Genomic DNA, 19,230 nt, shown 5'->3' with positions numbered 1-19,230 from the left:
TTTGCTTCAAATATTATCCTTTGAGGTGATTTGACAACAGTTACTGTTTTCCGTGTTAATGTGTTAAAACTAAAGGCTTAGAGGCTCACCCAGAGAGTGCAAGCATTCAAGAACATCAGACCACAAATCTAGAGGCAGGATAACATCCTGTGCACAGAGAGGCAGCTGCAATACCAGAGCTCCCCAGTCCTGTGACAAACAGTGTTTGCCACGCTGAATACTCCTAACTAGAGGGACAGGCTCCTGCAGCCTCCCCGGAGGTGTTTGCCCCTTTGTTTCTATGAAAGGATGTAGAGGGGGTGGAATTTTAGTTTCGCCTTTCAGTCTTTGAGCGAGGAAAGACAAGATTTTGCTCCTCTTTCCTGAGCTAAGCCAAGAGCAGAGTGATGCAGTAGGCTGTTGTTTCAGCATACTCTAGTACTTTGCTGGATGCAACATCATGCTGGTACCTCCTTCACCCTGCTGCTGCTGCATCTCCCTAGTGGGATCTTGTTTCCAAATAGATGTGGTTCTGGGTTTGTGAGTCCAGACACAGAAGTTGAGGTTTAAATTTTTTTTATTAGTAGTGTTACATTCTTTGATGGCACCAGAGTGAGGCTGTAGTTTTAGATGTAGTATCCAAGCACCTCATGATTTCTAATTTACTTGGTTGTCATCCCTTCTCCTAAAGGTAAAACCCCCAAACTTTTGGCCTTTTTTATGCAAAAGAAACAGGGGATTAGAAAAGTAATGTGATTTTCTGAAGGCCAAACAGAGACCCTGAAGTAGGATAGAAAATTGACTGTGGATCTCAAATTAGCACCCTAACCATTACCGTCTGTGTAGTGTTTTCTCTCTGCTTTGCATACTTCATTTTGAGACATGCTGGACAAGCTCTCTTGGGATAAGGAGTAATTTTTAGCCCAATTTCTCACAGAAATGTAGCTCTCATGATCATGTTGTCTATCTGCCTGTCTATCAGCTGCCCACAATGTGGTTTGAATCCACTGGCCAGTTTCAACCAAACCCAGCAGCAAGGAAGGGATTTTACAACAGAACAATTCGGATGAGCTGCATGATGAGTAGAAAGAGGGGAGGGAAAAGAGGGAGAATGAGAATGCCCATGTGTGCCTGCAGGCTGCATGGCATCCAAACACCACTTCTAGCATGGCATATGATGGTTCCAGCCCCTCTATAGGACAAGAGGAGGGATTGATCTCAGGTGGACCTGTGGGGCTGGTGAGACTGGGAAGGAGCTGAACGCACTGCAAGGATGTCCTGAGTGTGCAGCCACCCCAGACCTGAATGTGGCAGAAATGTTCATCCTGCCCCTGGCAGAATAACTTCTGCTCTCCATGCTCCCTAACCCTGCCGGCTGCTCCTCTAGGAAAACAGCCGATTAACATATTGCAATGAGTTAACCTTAAATGGTCTAAAAATTCAACCCTCTGCATGCAAATGAATTCTGATGGAAAAAGCAAGATAAAACACCACCTAGCCACAACCAAGCCTGTTTGCTAACCAAGACGCTTCTATGTTTGCAGCTGAAGCCAAGGTGGTACTCTCAGTCCTGTGATGATTTGCACCTCCCCACTCTATGCTGCTGCCTTACCAGGTTCAAGACTTTGAAACAAAATATTGTTCTGTGTAGGTTTGGGTATTTTTGTTTTCGTGATCAGGATCTGTGACATGCCCTGTTTTCTTCCTCATGGGCAGTGCCAAAAGTGGGTGGCGTGGGCAAGAGCCTCCAGGCAGGGTGTCAGTCATGTGCTTGGCTTTACAACCTGGTAGCTCCAATCTGCTGGCCAAAGGCAGAGGATGGAAAGGCCCTTCTCCATCACTTCTGGGTGGACGCAGCTCTCGTTCAAGGGGCTGTCCTCAATTGCTGTTAGATAACTTTTTTATCATCGTGTGGCTAGTGCTGCTAAGTGTTTCTTGGTCCCTCTGTGTGCAAGTCATTGACATTGGTTAGCACCTTCACACTTAGTTACAGAGTAAACAGTGGCAGAGCCAAACTTTCACTGTCGCCCTTTCCCCTAGAAGATCACCAAAAGGTCACCATGTTTCCCCCACTTCAGGATTAGAGTCCTTTTAATGCCTTTTGGAGCTAGACTCTGCAAACAAAGTCCTCCTTTGAGCCAAGCAGTCTTGAAATCCGATGCCCTTGTTCATTTTGCACTGGTGGTGGCAGGGAGGGAAACAACAAAGTGACATTTCTATTGGTCACAAGAGTGTTCTGAGGCCTTGTATCTGAAGAAAATTACAGTAACTGGCAATTACCATTTCTAGCAGTCAGGCTGTAGTAGAGCAAGTGGGAAGATGAACAGGTGCTGGTACAAATACTGAGGGTCTAACCCTAATAGCAGGATCCGCCCAGAAGAGATGCCTTGTGTGCAACAGAAACAAACAAATGCTTTTAAACTTGCACTGGTGTTAAGTAGAGTTAAACTTTGCCAGATAAGGATTGTTTGCTCTCACTTAGGGGTTTCTGGCAGCCCTGCTCCTTGGATTATTTGTAGAAATGCTTTCGGGTTTTTTTCAGTTTGCGATATTAAAGGCAAAGAGATCGAGTTTCATCTTCATCTCCTACTACAGAATTATTCTAGTCAGCATGAAAAATCCAGTCTTTCTGCAACTGAGAGGGCAGAAGAGGACAGTCGACATGGAGGTGAGGGTGTCTGCTGCCACCAGCATCCTGACTGGTCCAGTTCACACCACATGTACCTGCTAACACTGTGCCTCTCCAGCCTGCAAACTCTTTAGCATAGAGCTATATTTTGTGATATGGTTTTAGACCAATTGGTATGTCAGAGCTTCCACTGCTGCCTCTAACAACAATGGAAATATATGTAATAGCAAGCCAGTGGTGGCTTCCTGGAAAGGTGAACGAGAAGTTGAGCAAAAATTTGACCAGGCAGCAAGTGAGTATGTTTCAACTTAAGTTTGATAAAAATTTCCACCATGCAGTCAACAAAAACCAGAAGAAATGGCTTCAGAGGCATTTCTGCTCAAGGCAGAGGAGGTTTTTAACAGCAGTGGCATACAAGCAGCACAGGGGACTGAGAATCCTGATGGCATTGCATGCTTCTGTTCTGAGTCACCTGTTTTGAGTATGACAGCAAACCCTTCTTGTGGAAGAAATGCTGTCTGGCTGGGTGTTTTCTGGTGTCTTCCCCTCAGGAACAACAGCAAACAAAAAGGAGAATGTTGTCTGCCTTCATTTCTCTAGCTCTTGTCACCGCTTGAGCTAAGGTTAACCTGCACCCTCCAGAGCACAGAGGGGCAGTACCTGTCAGCTCTCCCAGTGATGGTCACGTGAGCCAACAAGAAATCTCCAATCAGCCTTGGAAACCAAATAAGCCAAAGGGTTGGTTGGTTGTTTTTTTCCAGTGTGCAGAATTGGACAAAACAAAGATAAAGGTGAAGTCAAAAGGAATGCATGTCTATGAATGATGTAACACCAGAGGGTGGAATGATTCTGGGAATATGCTGGAAGCTCTGTGTACCTCAAGGGATGCCCTGGTGCAGCAGCCCTCCCTTGGGGAAACACAGAGCTGTTGCTGTGGTCAAGAAGCAGATGACCTCCTGGAGGGAGACAGTTTGCTCCTTCCTAGGGCTGTTTTGCTCTTCACACTTAAGAGCATTAATTTTCTTCTGCAAACATAATTATCACAACATAAGAAAAATGAACCAGCCTTCTCTCTCCTGTTCACATACAGCACCCCCAGCTATCACCTGTCACCCTTCTCCAGTCCACACTTTGCAATGTTGCAGAGACGTACACTATTTCCCCTCACTTAACCAGGCTCAGGTTAAAGTGACCCGCCTCCGTGCTTCATTGAGCCTGCTGCCTGCCTGTTTTATGTGCTCCTCTTATCTCCCTGTGCTGCAGTTCTGACCTGCTGGGAGATCTTGAGGGAGAGCTGAAAAGTCCCAGGGGGAAAGCAAGGACAGCACAGTGCAGCAAGGGGGGGGTCTTCACATTTGCTACTCGTGTATAGCTTTCAAATCCCCTAAAATGGAGCTGTGCCATCAGACAAGGAAGTACTGGTCCCATGAGGATGCTTAAGGGGAAGACAAGACCATCACATGCTGTCCTCTGCCTTGCCATCCTTAGTCCTCACCCCAGGACCGCTTCCAGACCTGAATTCCAGCATCTACATGTGAAGTTACTCACCAGCCACAGTGTCTCCAGTCACATAATTTCCTTTCAGGTTTGTCCCAGGCAATCACCACAGCAATAAATAAATAAATACATAAATACATAAATAGATGATAGATAGATAGATAGATAGATAGATAGATAGATAGATAGATAGATAGATAGAAAAACACCTCCTCTTTCAAAGACCCATCCAGCACAGCAGCAGTCATGCACTTGTGCATACTGAGATGTGTCCAAGAGTCACTTTACCAGCACAGGAGGGAAGGAAATGGCATGCTGGAGTGTTTTGTGTGGTGGCTGTATTCTGGAGGTGGTTTACTTTGTTGTTTGCATTCACTGCAGATGAATCTTCACCTCCATCAGTTTCTGGGGTGCCCCCCGACATGTCTGATGCTGCCCACATCCATCCACAGAGAAGGAAAAACCCTGGTGCCATGGCACTGTAGTGCCATGTGCCTCTGACCCAGAGCCTGGTGCTCTCAGCTTGTGGTGAAGGGATGGACGGCAAACAGTACCACAGGAAGCTTCATGTGGCTATGGTGAAGCAGCAGTTAACTCTTTGGTGCATGCTGTGAAGGTTTAAAGTTCACCAGCAGCACAGAGAGCAGAAGAGGTTTGCCTTGGGGCATCCAGGAAGGGATGCAGGGCATTTTCTGTGGGATAGCCAGGACTGGATGGGCTCACTTCAACCAGAGGATTTTCTGTGGCTGGCTGTTGCTTGGGGATGGCCTCAACACTTCTGAATTGTGATTTTTGCTCCCACAAGTCAAAGGTAGGAGAGATACATTAAAGTACAGCCATCCCCATCCATTTGCAGAATTACTACTGGAACAGTGTTTTCCAGAGTTTACTTTGGAACAGTCCCCATGGTGTGGTTTCCAACACAGCCTCCCTGAAAACACATCCTTGCCTTGATGGTCTCAGGCGAGGCAGCACTCCAGCTATCTCTTTTACTTTTCCTTGCCCTCACCTCTTAGCCCCTGATGCTGATCTGAAGCTTCTTTGATTTTGCATCTTTTTCAGCATCTTGTCTTGTCTTGTTGGGAATACATCTATCCAAGAACCATAGGCTGAACTTTAACCCACCCAGCCATGCAGAGACATGGCAAGTGGATTTGAGGACGGGATGAGGGCCAGAAACCCTCCCGCCCCTGATAAGCACAACCACATGCAAGGTGAGGCTGGTTCATATTGTGCCTGACCTCTCTTGGGGGCACAGCAGGTGCTATTTCCTCATCCAGCCTCTGACACAGGCAAAGGTACAATGGGATTTGCAGCTGAATGAGTTAAAATGCTGCCAAGTGAATGCGCTTTGACTGGGGCCGGATCAATTTCCCCAGCCCTTGCAACTGATGCAAGCATGTCCAGTCAGGGAATTGTAAGGAAAACAGGCTTGAAACCAATTTCACTGCAACCAGTGCCAGCTGTATGCATTGATAAGCCTTTGATAATATTGTGAAAAGAAGTTATACATCCTGGACAGAGCTGTCTCCAATGTATGGCTCCTTCACTCCTGGCAGAGGGGAGCTTACAGAACCTAAAATACATCCCTTGAAAGTAGTGAGCAGTCAGGGCAGCCCCATACTCTATGGCTGAGCAGGGTCGATGATCAGGACAAGGAGAGCAACCTCAGCCTGTTCCACACTGGGCTGACAAGTTCCTTGCTCCCCTCCTGCTTGCACCTCACTTGTATTAACTCACATCTCCTCCACCCTTGGAGAAGATGGTGACTTGGAGCAGAATGACATCCTGGAAGTATAATGGTTGCCTGTCCCTTCAGAGGATTGTCTACGTTTGGAAACTGGCAACTACAACACGTGGGCCATTTGCTCTCTCCTTGTGTGCCTGTCCTGTCAGCCTCTCATTTTATTGCTCTTTTCTGAAGTACTTGTGAGATACAAAGGCTTATCAAAACATCCCAGAGAGAACCATTTAAACTGTCTTGGAAGGTGCAAATGGGAAAGCCAGGGGAGTCACCGCTAGCAGGACTTCCTTGAGCCTGCAGCCTCTCATTTGGCAAAATTTGGCTGCATTGGCTTAACCATGATGCTCACCCAGGCTACGGTGAGTGAACTGCATGTCTGAGGCATGAACCAGATTGGCTCTCCCAGGCTCATTAATCTGGCTAAATTATTAAGCCCTGCATGGGGTTATGGTTTATTGCAGGGCTAACATGGTTATGCCACAGTGAGCTGCTCACTTTGCCCAGCCTGGCACACTCTTGTGGAGACCCATGGCCTGTGCCTGTGTGGGGGCTTGCAGCCCCCAGAGCCCTCGACAGAGATTTACTCATCTTCCAAGCCAGGACAGATTTGCAATAGTCCAGAAATACAAAATTAGGAAAACACCCTGAAAGCAAAACAAGACCTGGAAAGGAAATGACACCAAAAGGTCTGATTGCATCTGAGCTGCCTACAGCTGAGCAGGGTTAAAAGGTAACTGAGCCTGATTAGCTGTCACCACCAGCCTCCTCACTAGCAGGCTCAGCCTCCTCACTGGCACTTTCACAATTACTGGGTCAGCCTCTCTATAACCCATTTTGCCAAAATGGCTCAGGTTAACCATGACTACTTCATGGCCAACCTTTGCTCATCCAGATCATGTCACCTGTGCCTGTGCAAGCAGAGCTTTGAATGGGGTGGTTAGCCAGGAGCAGCACTATCCTGGCAAGGGAAGAGGGAGGAAGCTGTGGCTTTATGTCGGGGTGCAGCTACCAACAGATGTATCCCTAAGGGTCAGTTAGGATTGCAAAGGTAGGTATGCATGCTCCAGAGTGCTTTACATTGCTCACTCTATCTCACCTTTTCGATATGATGTCAGAATTAAATGTTGTACTTGGGGCACCTCCATGGGAGGAACACTAAAGAGAGTGCTGCGTGTTACCCTTCAGATGAATTCCTGCGATAGGAATACCTGGCCAGGAGCTGCCACGTCCCCAACCAGCTCCCTGTTGGGGTTGAGCTGGGGATGAGGACAACAGAAAGTACCTCATACAACTTGCCCTCCAGGTGCAACATGCACTGGCATGGTGAGGCTGCCAGAGGGCCCAGAGTACAAGAGGCACTTTCCAGGCTCTAGTCTAGTCACCAAAAACCTCATGAGTTTGCAGAGGGCTGTTTGCACTCATTCGCAGTGTTCCTGCCCTCTCATAGGAGGGTTTTGAGGCTTGAGGAGAGCATGGTGGGAGCACCACAGAGGCACATACACAGGTAGTGGGATTGGTGCCCTGACTGGGTGTCAGAGCAGAAGAGGGGGTTGGTATCGTCTCTGGATGCAGCATCCTGTAACTTTAGCTCCAGGCCATTCCTATTTGTCTTTGCTTCTTGCATGTTGTGAATAGGTATTAGCTTAAGCTCAATGGGCTCCACGAAGGTCTTGGAAACAGATGATTCAAGCTGGGATTTGTTCCATATCTCGGGTTTCACATGTTTTCTTAAGCTGTATTTTAATTGTAGGGTTTTTCTTTTTCTTTGGTGAGATGTGTGACCCAGGTGCTGTCCTTCACAGCTGTAAATATCCCAAATAAATCTCATTCCTGGATTATGTGAGGGTGAAGAGGAAGTGCCCTACAACATAATAGGTTAGGTTTTTATCACAGCTCTTCGTCTGGAAAGCCACTGGGAATGTGTCCACAGAAAATGTCTGGCGCTAGTCCGGAAAATAACGGACAATGTCAGCAGAGCCCTAGAGAGAGGAGTGCAACATAGTTAAACAAAGCCTGGATTGAGTTTAGCTCACCTTTTTTTCCAGCATCAACCCACAAACCTCTCCTCTGAATGCAGCTGAGCTGAGGTCCTGCTGGTGATGGGAAACAAAATTCCCCTTGTTTTCCTAGTTGCCCAATTTTTTGTGGGTCACTCCTTACAGGTTGCAGTAACCATGGGCTGTTTTATACATCCTGAGCTATGAGGAGCCAGGAAGAGGCTGGTGGCCAAAATGAGGTGGTCTGGTGGACTTGTCAAATCTCATGCAATGAATTCCCATTTCCTGCTGCTTCCTGCCCCAACAGCTATTTACTCCCACCAGTTGCAGCAGGTCAGTTTGAGTCACAGAGAAGGAGAGAGGCTGGAAGGTCCAAAGTGGGTCCTGTATTTAAAGGACCCACCCCTGAAAGCCAGCACCTTTTCCATCTGTGGGTTGGTGTTGGGAGCCCTTCTGCCTTGCGAGGGGTCTTGCTCCAGGGACATGATGATGCTCAGAAGAGCTACTGACTTCTTCCCTTCGCTGTTTTTCTATGCCAGGGCCAAAACTGCTCTGCCCCTGCTTACCACAGGGTGAAAAAAGAAGTAATACAAGGTGTGTGCACTCCCTCTAAGGAGACAGCAGCATGTTTGGACCATCAGCCTGAGCTTTGCATCACTGCATGGGGTCTACATCCTATCCTGGAGCCTGGTGACAACTTGTCCAGGCACATACAGGTGTTTAAGAGGGACTGGTTTGGCAGGCTGCTCCTGCCTTTTGCTAATTCCTGCTCCCAGATTAATTTGGGCAACTTGCCATGGGCTGCCTCATCTTGCCTGTGCTCCAGAGCTGGGTTTTCCTGGGGTGCTTACACACCTTCAATCAAGGGCCAAACCACTGGGCTGTTTTGACACATCAGATGTGAGATCAGAAGCGTCACTGGGGGAGTGAGGGATGGCCCCATGCCCATGGGTGTCCCACACACAGCCCATGCAATGACATCTGACTTGGGAAATCAGGGCTGGAGTGGAGGGCAGTGCATTTCTGGGGTGCTGGAGGTTAAACTGTCCCCTGCTTCACTTACCCTAGCTAGATGAACACATACAAGAAATCCCTCTAGAGGAAAATGGGAAGTGAGGAGAGCTCTTCATCCCCCCTGCAAGCCTACTCCCTGCCTCCCCTGTGCCTGAGGTTCCCTTGTCAGCCCGCTGGATCCTGGCTGATGGATAGCTGCAGGCAGCAAATCTGAGCAGCATCTCCATGCCAATTTAAATAAATAAATGAGTCTGAATGCTTCGCCTTGCAGAATGGCATCTCATTGAGCCATTCAAGCATCAAATACCTCCGGGATTCTTTGGGTCTCAATTTGCAGAACTATTTCCCTTTCAAGTGCTCTTTTATTTTTCTTTTTACTTATTTAAACCTGTTTCTCCTGTAGTGAACAATCCTTGCAGGTGAAAGCAGGCAGCTTTTAGATGTTGGTAGAGCTTTCCTCCAGATTGAAGAGGGATCAGTGGACTCTTTAAAAATGTCTTCCCCAGCCTCTGCTACTCTGGCTACAGCTGGTGAGAATGCAGAGGAATGTTCCATGGTTCACTTTTAGTTGGAAGGCCCCAGGGCTGCCAGTTCACTTGCTCAAAGCTTGTTACTCGCAGCAAAGGCTGAGCAGATGTGCTGGTGCCAAGGGGAAGCTGTTGCCCTCCCAGGGTCAAGTAGCAGCTCTGGGAGTTACTGCCAGCAGGGGCTGCAACCCCCTCCCCAGTCCTTAGATGGGGTATGGGAACTGGAGGGTGAGAGGAACATAGATGTGCCCAAACTACTAAAGATGCCTTAAGGACCGAATAAGCTCAGTCCTGGTGAAGTTGCAGTTAGTGACTGTGGGATGGGGAGAATTCGTGAGCTGAGAAGGACAAGGAGGCGATGTCCCTTGGCTGCATCCCCCTGCTGAGACCCTTTCGCTTTTCTGGGAGCTCAGGGCCATGGGGGTTGCAAAGAACTATGTGGAGAAGCTAGCTGAGACACCTTAGAGGCTGGAAGAGCAGAATAAAAGTGGAAAGGAGCTGGTATTATTTTCTGTTTACTTTAAGCCAAATAAAACAATATTAAGCAATCTGATTCTAGTGTTTGAACACCTGGGCATGATACACAGCAGAGCCTCCTCAGAACCATGAGAATTTCCCTGTGTATAATCTAAAACAAACATCTTCCTAGCCAATCTCTAATCAAGGTCTTATGGATTAGTGGATAAATATAGAAGCTTAGGAAAATTAGCAAGATTGGTGTTATTGTTGTTGGTGATGGTGGTGTTTTTTGACTACTCCATTCCATCCACATACCCTCTTACTCTGACCATCCTCTCCTGCCTTTGGGTAATCTGCTCAATGTGGTGGTCAGGCATGGCGCTTCACAAGTATTTGGGAAAAAGCTGTGATGATTCAGGGCAGGACATGCACACAGGCTCAAACTCCTGCAAAATAGCTGACAGCAGTTCTCCAAGTGCTGTTTCCTTTTGCTGACGCTTGCATCCTCGTGCCTCTGCACCATGCTTTTGTGTGCAGCAGTGCTGCTCTTGCAAGGCTGTGGTGGCCTTTTGCACCAGTGTAGGAGGAATGTGGCAGGAGGAGGGTTTGCACTGACAGCCTTTATGAGGGCATCTGGTCTCTCTCTAGCAGCAGTCACTGTGATCAAAATGCTGCACATCAGCCATACCATAAATAAATGGTTTGGCCTCATGTTTTAGACACGATTAGTAAACGCAAGGCAAACTGTGCTGCATCTCTTCAGCTACTCCATCTTTCTGCCAGCTCCCCACAAGCCCCGGCTGCCTTCCCTGTGCTGCGGATAATGGAGAATTGACTCTGTCCCTGTTGCTGATCCTCCCTGGGAGCTGTGCAGAGGATACAGTCCCCATGGGACCTGTCTCCCCTGGTCTCTCTCATTTCCAACCGCCTGTGTGCTCAGTGTAGCCAGAACCAGGGGGAGTGAAAGTGTCTCTCTGACATGCCTCGGTTAGCCAACAGTGGCGCTTGCTCCCTTGTGGGAATGCCACTGCTGCTGGAGTGATAAACTAGAGGTATTTGGGGATTCAAGAGGAAAGCAAGGGAGCTGGAGATGAGCAAGATGTTGCTGTACATCTCTGCAAACAGACACTGCCACTGCAAATGAGTTCAGAAGACTGGGGAGCCCTGTCCTTGCCTCTGCAGAAACAGGGGTTTTTGCCACTTTTAGGGTGGTCTGCAAATCTTTCCTTGCATCTCAGCTGTTAGAAGGGGCCTAAATCTGTTTTATAGTCCTCAACCTCCCAAGCCCGTGCTAGCACACTGCAGCCCTTCCTGGCTGCTGGGCAAGAGCCAGCTTTTGGAACCGTTTGATGACAGGAAGCTCAGGGCACCTTGGCCAACACTACAGGTGGCCAAGACCAGGACAAGCAGCACAGGCACTCTCTTAGTCCCTCCTCTGACTTCTGTGCCTGCACTGTCTCTCTCTGCCCTCCTCTCTTCAGCCCTTTCCTACCCTTAGGGTGGCAAAATCTAGTTTTGCCCACATCACCACCCTGCTTCCACCTGTGCTGGCTCCTCTCCAGTTTCTCCAGTCCTCAGAGAGTTGTATCTTACACTGCTGCCTCCTGTCAGTGGCTCCTGTGAGGTACCAGCTCAGCAAAGCTGAGCAGAGTTTACTGCATCTTGCTCATATTTTCCAGGCCCCCGTGCACTTCTTGAGCCTCTCATCCACAGTACAACTGCCATAGTGGGAAAGGCTTCAAAACAGAGGACTGAAAGCAGCTTGGCCGCACATGAGTGCATTCACCAAGCCCAGCTGGGGAGCTGCTCTAGCTGAAAAAATCCTCTTTTAAAAAAAATTTCTTTTTTTCCCCCAGGTTATTTTTTAATCCAAATCAGTTCCTCGACCTGGTTTCCTCTGCTTCCTCCAAAAGAGCCGAAGGGCAGCCTCGGGGTAAGTGCTAGGATGGGGACATTGAAGAGTTCAGCCCACCAGCAATAGAGCTGCAATGGCAGCAGTCCAAGGTGAGTTCAAACACCAAACTCTGGAGAATCTTCCTTCTCCTCTTCTCCAGAGATCAGGAGTGACACCTTCCCACAGAATAGCTGTGCTCCAGGGAGCATGGCCACTGGTCTCAGCTAGCAGGGGCTGGCTCAGAACAGAGATTCCTTCTCCTCTGCTGCTGAAGCCCTTTGAAATGTGTTTACATACCAGGCAGAATAAAAAGTCAGAATTTCATTGGTGTTTGGCCAGGGAATCATTCTGATTTAAAAACACTTGTGTGACTTGGTTTTTTTTATCATGCTAGCAAAAATAAATGGAGGCACTGAAATGGGCATGGAGAAATCAGCAGATCAGGATGCCTGGACACCCCAGCTCCACAGGGCTTTCTCACTGGAGGTTGTCCAACATGGTGCTCACGCCAAACCCTTTTGGTTTTGATGCCTATTATATTTTCCTAATGTCTCAGTGGTTTGTGCCCACCAAGTCTGCATACCATAGCACACTTTTGTACTGTCTCCCAGCCAGCCATGTGCCTACTCTAGATGATATGGTTAATGTGGTTTAGTGAACATACCTTCTAATGAGGCCAATCACATCCCATTGCTGCCTGGGAGAGTTTCTGCAGTGACACTGCTGCAGCTTATGCCTTTCCAAGCCATTTTCCAGCATGGGGACTTCATCAGCCCTGGATAAGTTGGGACCCTGGAGAAGCTCCTTTTGCCATCCTCCTCTGAACTCATTAGTGAAGACATGAAGACTTGACTCGATATTTAGTTCGCTGGCACTTTCTTAGGCCTCTGTGCCCTAAATAGCACTCAGCAGTCATTTATCATGGCAGTCCGGGTTCTCCAGGCAGTGTGCTTTCGCATAGCTGTATTTATAGCCTTGTCAATTTTCATTCTCTTTTTCAGAGACACAGAAAGACTTACATTCTCTGCTGAAATTTCTTGTCGAAGCTGCCACCCACATGTGGTTCAATAAACACCAGCCACCTGCTGTTGGTTATGACAAACAAAGTTTGTCACAACATAATCTTCTCTTGTCCCTTGGACTCCTCCAGCCATGGCTGCTCTTCTTCTGGAAACTACCCTCATTTCTCTGCTAACTGGGCATGAAGTTGGCTTTCCTAGTGAATGCAGAACCTTGCTAACACTTTGAACTCACATCTCTCCCCTGTCATTGAACCACAGAATTATTTAGGTTGAATAATATCTCTGAGATCATCAAGTCAGCACTGCCATCAACACAGCACTGCCATGTTCATCATATTTTGGGTTGCGTCATGGGGTTTGGCTGCCCTAAGAACAGCAAAACCAGCATGCATCCATCTGATTTTGAGGTGTGAGAGAGGCTGTGGCAAACGGCTCGGTGCAGCAGTGTCTCCCAGCTTCCCTGCATGGGGAGTCCTGCTAAGTCCACAGCGGATTTGGCAAACAGCCTGTGGAGCCATCCATTTCTCCAGGAATCACAGCCCTGCTCCAACGCTCCAGTTCACGAAATTGGTGTAATTAGAGAAGAGCAAAAGCTTTCTCCTGCTTGGAGAGTCTCAGGTCCCCAACCTACTTAAAGCTCCACATAACACCATTAGCACAACGTGTCTCCCCAGAACTACACATTTGCTCACATGCTTGGCAAGCGGCCGACCAGATGTAGGTAGCCAGGCTGTCTGGAGGTGCCAAGCATAACAATTAACAGTGGCTTTGTGGTGGGATTGGCAATGGCAGCTGCAAATTGCAGCCACGTTGGGCCGCCCACCTTGCTTCCAGGCACAGCATAGTCATCTTGCACCCCACCAAGAAGCACTGCTGGGGGTCAGATCACAGCAAGGGTCTCTCGGTGCCAAACAATTGCAGGACCTCAGTAAGCTACCAAAAATGAAGACCTGTGGTGAAGAGCACCAGCTAATGTGAACCTCAGCTAAACAATTGAATATTTTACCTTATTTCTGTCAAAGTGCTCTCCCTGTTTAGGTTTTTGCATGCTGACTCCAGCTGCAGTTCTGCAAACACAGAGTAACTTCATCCAGGTGAACAGCCCTGCAGAGTCTGGGAGGGATTCTGTCACATTCTTTGCTTGCAGCAGCAGGCACAAGCTGCTTTATTAGATCTTAATTACATCCTTGCTATCCAAAATTCTTAAATTTGCCACTAAAGGCAGATAAAAATAAAAATGTCACGCTTTTGCAGCTCAGATATTTGCAGCCATGAATAATACACTCACACACTCATTTACTAATGGATACACTTCTCTAATTTCTTTCCCCCTCCAGACATTTGTAAAAGCTCTTTTCATTCCCATCACACCTTTAGCAAGCAGTAAGCCATTCTGTGTTTTGTTGCTCTTATCTCTTCTCTGAAAGCTTTTATTGACTGCATGTTAGTTTTGTCTCCTCACCTTTTCCATTTCCCAGCTAGCCTTTTCTCTTTTTCTTTTTTTTTTCTTTTTCTTTTGCTGTTGTTGTTTCAAGCTGTCAGATCTCTGAGAAGTCCCTTGTGGAGCTATTTTGGATATTTCTTACCACAGCAGCTGAGAACTCCTGAAGAACTAATGACAGCAACAATAAGGAAAAGCAGAGCTGTTTCCAGAATGTGTTTGGACTAGAGGGTGGAGAATTCTGTAAATTATTGAACTACCTGGATGAAGAATTCATATTAAAACCTATTTTGCCTTCGTGTCTGACTCATTTGTATTTAAGAGCTGTAAGTGTTTCAGGGATGAGCTCTGAAGTTGCTCCTCTGTATTTTTCTTGGTTCGAAAAGAGGAATGACACTCTTCCCTCTTTGTACAGCAAGTGGCTGCAGGTAAAAATTCCTGTGGGTCACGGGAGGGCTGACTGGGACCAGCCTCCATGCTGAACCAACAAGCAGTGCCTGGTGAGCCCATTCAGAGATGAGTTTCTGTTACTGCCCTCACAGCCACCCAGCAGTGGCACCCACAGCAAACCTTTAGCCAAGGTTAAACTGGGTGACCCAGCCAGTTTCCTGTGCTTTGCCTAAAACCAGGCCCAGAAGCCTCCCTTTCCTGACAGGGGTGGATAGTGCCCCTCGCACAGAGATTGCATGATAGGTCTGGTTGGTGAAGATATGGTCGAGAGAAGGCACAGGGACTCTCCCCTCTTGTACGGTACCTGTCTGCACGAGAGAACCGTCTGCCTGGATGTCTGAGCAGGACCCTCCCCGCCTGCCCTGGAGGTGATGGATGCACCAGGTTTTTGGCCATCTTGCTGAGCAGGTTTGCAGCCAAGACAGGGTTCAAGAGGCTCTGGCACTGACAAGGGCAGGAGGAGCCCAGAGAACACAGGCAAACAGGAGTGGCTACCTATTTTGCTTCAACTGCCAGTTGCTGTCGGCTGGAGCAAGGGACTTTCCAAACCGCAGAGGCATGAAACCGCTAATAGCTCAGCTTTGATTCCCCTACTTTGAAAGGAGTCCCAAATTTTCCAAAGCAACCAACTTTCATCAGAGGTTGAAGGCAGATGCCTTTGCCCGTTTTCACTTTGGTTGGAGCTCTGCACCGTGTATCCAGAAAAGCCCAACTATATCTAAGAACTTCAATTTTGGATGACAGCTTGTGGCTGCTTTTAAAAACAAACCACAGTGGCTTCCCAAGATAATTTGGTGGCTACTGGCCACTTTAGTGCCACAGTAACCATAAGGGCTTTGTGCAGGAGCGTTTCTGTAGCTTCTGAATCAGGAGGTGTAGGGTTGGCTGCCCTTTCATAGCCACTAGCTCTCCAAGCCTTGCTTTTCCTTGTTTCCAGTCCTTTGGACATTAAAGCAGCTGGTTTGCTGAGGACCTTGCTCCACAGAAATGGGCTGCTGTTGCTCCCCATGACTGATTGTTTTTTTTTCAGGCAGAGAAAAGCTCTTTGCCCAGTTCAGGCAAAATCAGCAGAAGAAATGCAGTTTCTAGGTCACACTGTTCTTGAGGGATGAGGCAAAAAGAGAAAACAGGATAGAAGACTCTTGAAACATGTAGCAGTGAGAGGGCCAATGCCCAAGCACTGCATAGCCCAGAAGATGGAATCATCTTTCATGTGGCATGGAAACACCTCATCTGACCTGCCTTCTGGGGTGGCAGATTCCTTCTCACAGGGTTCCTGCTGTTTGCAGCCAGTGACCCTGTGAGTAAGTTGGTGCTTGTTTGGAGGAAGCATAGAAGGGAAGATTCACCTCCAAACAAGAAGCCGTAATGCTGAATCTGTCCTATCTGCCCTGGCTCTTCTGAGTATTTCCAGGCTTTTTCTTTCCATGCTCCACTGGAGTCCAATCCTGCATACAGAAAATTCCTCATGCATTTTGCTCTTATTCCTTCAGGGCATCTGTATTCTCTTTCATTCTGTCTGGCTGTTCAACAGCCTGAACTCAGTTACTCTAATCCCTCCATCTTCAGGGATGTTCTCAGCTCCACATAATAAATATTAACAGCTTACACGTATCTTGGGGTTCTTATGTAAGGGCTCCAAATAGCTTTATGGTTCATACACACATGGGGCTCACTTTAATTGCCAGCAAAAAGCAGCCACCGATGAGACAGCAGTTGTTTAGCAACCTACGGTGACAACACACAATAGTTAAGACAGGAAGTGAAGATAAATATCATATCCATTTGAAACTCCAGGAGGGGATTGGAATTGGCAGAATACAAGTACTTGTGCTGAATTTTCGCCAAAATGCTCCATATAGCATTCCTATGCTTACAGAAAGAGCTATAGGATTTAAAATACCTAACCCATCCTTGGTGGTTTATTTACAACTCACATTAATGGCATGGACTTTTTAGGATGCCAGCAATGCTCTTCACCAGAGAAAGGCGTCACTTGAGTAATGAACAATACAGGAGTACTCTAAAGCCCTTCCTCAGACATTCTACAGAAGGAAAAATCAGACCATTTTGTACAAACAACTATCTATTAACAATCAAATTAATTGATACATCTTTTAGGTAGATTCACCCATCAGCTATGGCTGTCTCCACCCTGCAACGACACGAGGCCAATTGTAGCATTTTTCAGTGGTGCCACAAATGCTTCTGCTGTCTCCTAACACTCTCAAAACCTTAATGCGGTGGAAAAAGACAAGGAGAAAGGGGAGAGGAACACATCCATCACCCTTCAGAGCATGGCAGCTGAGGGAGCAGAGGCTGTTTGAGGATGCTGCATTACCCTTGCATGGTCCAGGGAGCACTGATGGCACTGACATGGCCCCCTCTTTCAGACAGCTCTTTCTGAAGGTCCTTACAAGCAGTGGTGAGTCTACAAAGTGTTTTCCAGTCTTTGCTGGGTTTTCTCCACACTCCTAGTGTGCAGCAAGATGCATATAGCTTTGGTCATCCCCAAGTGCATCTGAAGGCTTTGCAATGTCTTTGGCCCTGCCAAATCTTGCACATGCCACTTCAGCCTGGCTGCCCGCTCTCACCACTGCCTGCCCGCAAGTATTGGGACCAGGACCTTCTCCCAGCACATCTCACCAGCCTGAACACCTTTAATGACCCTCAGCCAGTGCCCACCGCTCAGGGACATGCAGAGCATTCCCGCTGCTCACACACCAAGGATAGGGCTTCTCATTTCTACCCTTGTCTTGCAGGGAGATAGCTCGTGGAAAATAGCTGCCTTTACGGAAGACTTACCGTGCATAGTCAGATTTTAATTTGCCAGCTCCACTCCAACAGTCCTGGGGAGCATAGCTGCACTCTTTTTCTCTCTGTCTAGGACTTCACATTTCTAGTGGTTTTGAATTTCACTACACTGCAAAAGGGCCCCTGCTCTTGTTTCTCCAGATCACTCTGGTTCTGTCCTCTTCCATCCACTCCTTCATTTTAAAGTGGCAGGGGAGAGAAGGTTTTTCCACTGTTTTTACTGCCTGCATCTTCCCAACACTCCCTGAGGACAATATTAAATACTGATATTCACTTATGAGCCTCCCTCCCCTGTACACAATGTTCAGTTTGTTTCTTTGACCCAGACTCCTAAGCCATGGCTTATGTAGCATGTACAGAAAACTTATTTTCCTCAACTTTTTCCCAGTGGCTGTACAGACACAGCTTAGTGTGATCCACCCGCTCCTACCCATTTTATTTTACGCTTCCTAAACTGGTAATGATGCCAAAGGATTGGTTTGTTTTGCGTGATCTGCTTTATGTAAGTGCGTTTGGCAATTCTTAAAACTTTCATCTGGAGTATTCACTTGCTGGAATATTTCCCATTGGAAATGTTCTTGGTATAAGTTCACAAATACCATAGATAAAAGGGATGAGGGAATAAGCAAGAAAAACTTGTTTATACAGCTATTGAAATCTGTGCCAGGTTACGGAACACAGAATAGATACAACCTTTCCAACTCCATTTTAGTTCCATACCAGGATCATACTGTCCTATTAAATAGCCACACAACAATCTGGAGGATAGGATTCCCAGGTCAAATGACATTTCGGAGCAGCTCTGCACAGTAAGGCCAGGCTGGGCCCAGATACCTGAATTCCCTGCTCCTTGCAGGGCAGAGGCAAGGGCGGAGGATGGGGTTAAGCAACTGCAAGCCCTTGACTTGTTCAGCCTCAGGGACAAGTTACCAAACTTCACACAACTCTGGTATCTTTGCCTCCACACCACTGAACACCACCTCTCTGGCAGGGTTGGAAAGGTCTTGACCTGAGGTGTCTGTGCTGGCAAGTTCAGCACACTGAGCCTTCCTAGGAACTACGGGGGGACAGGGAAATACAAGCTTCTCCAGGCAGCCCAGCAGCATATGAAACCCCACAGGGCAAAGCTGTGCCAGTGGTACCTGGAGAGGGCAGTGGCAGAGAGCCACCCACCCACATGCAAGGGATTCCTGTTGTGCCTTCCAAGGAAACGGGCATTTCTCACCACTCTGATCCTGCCCTCAGTGAACTCAGGTCTTGCCTCAGGGCACTCAGTGCTATTTGATTTATCAAAGGGATAAATCCTTTTCTTCTACTTTCCAAGCTGGCATGCTACAAGTGCCTTGAACCTGCATAAATCAGGGTATGGCTACACACTGGCCCTAACTGTAACATCCATCCCCTGCTACATCACCCTGATCCCCTCCCATTCCCCTTTCTCCTAAGGTGACAAACCTGAAAACAAAAATACATCCAGAAAGGAACACAGGCCAGTTCTTTCACTTGCCCCTTCTCCTCTAATTCCCTTTAGCCCTCTCTTGGCTTTGCCTGGTGCCTCATCACAATTCCCCACAGAGGTACCAAGTGCTGCAACACAGCAGTCACCCCCAGGGCCTTCCGTGTTTGCTGGGGAAAGGCAAGGGAGAGAGGCAGGCTGAAGGGGACGGCAGGAGCAGGGAGGGAAGGGCCTCGCTTGCCGCCTGCCGTCAGAAACCTGAACTGAAGATTGCTGTGATTCTGACGCCTCAGCACACCCGATGTGC

The sequence above is a fragment of the Pithys albifrons genome, chromosome 3 (genome assembly GCF_047495875.1).
Source record: "Pithys albifrons albifrons isolate INPA30051 chromosome 3, PitAlb_v1, whole genome shotgun sequence".
In the NCBI taxonomy this organism is placed as follows: Eukaryota; Metazoa; Chordata; class Aves; order Passeriformes; family Thamnophilidae; genus Pithys; species Pithys albifrons.
This window is presented reverse-complemented; position numbering follows the sequence as displayed.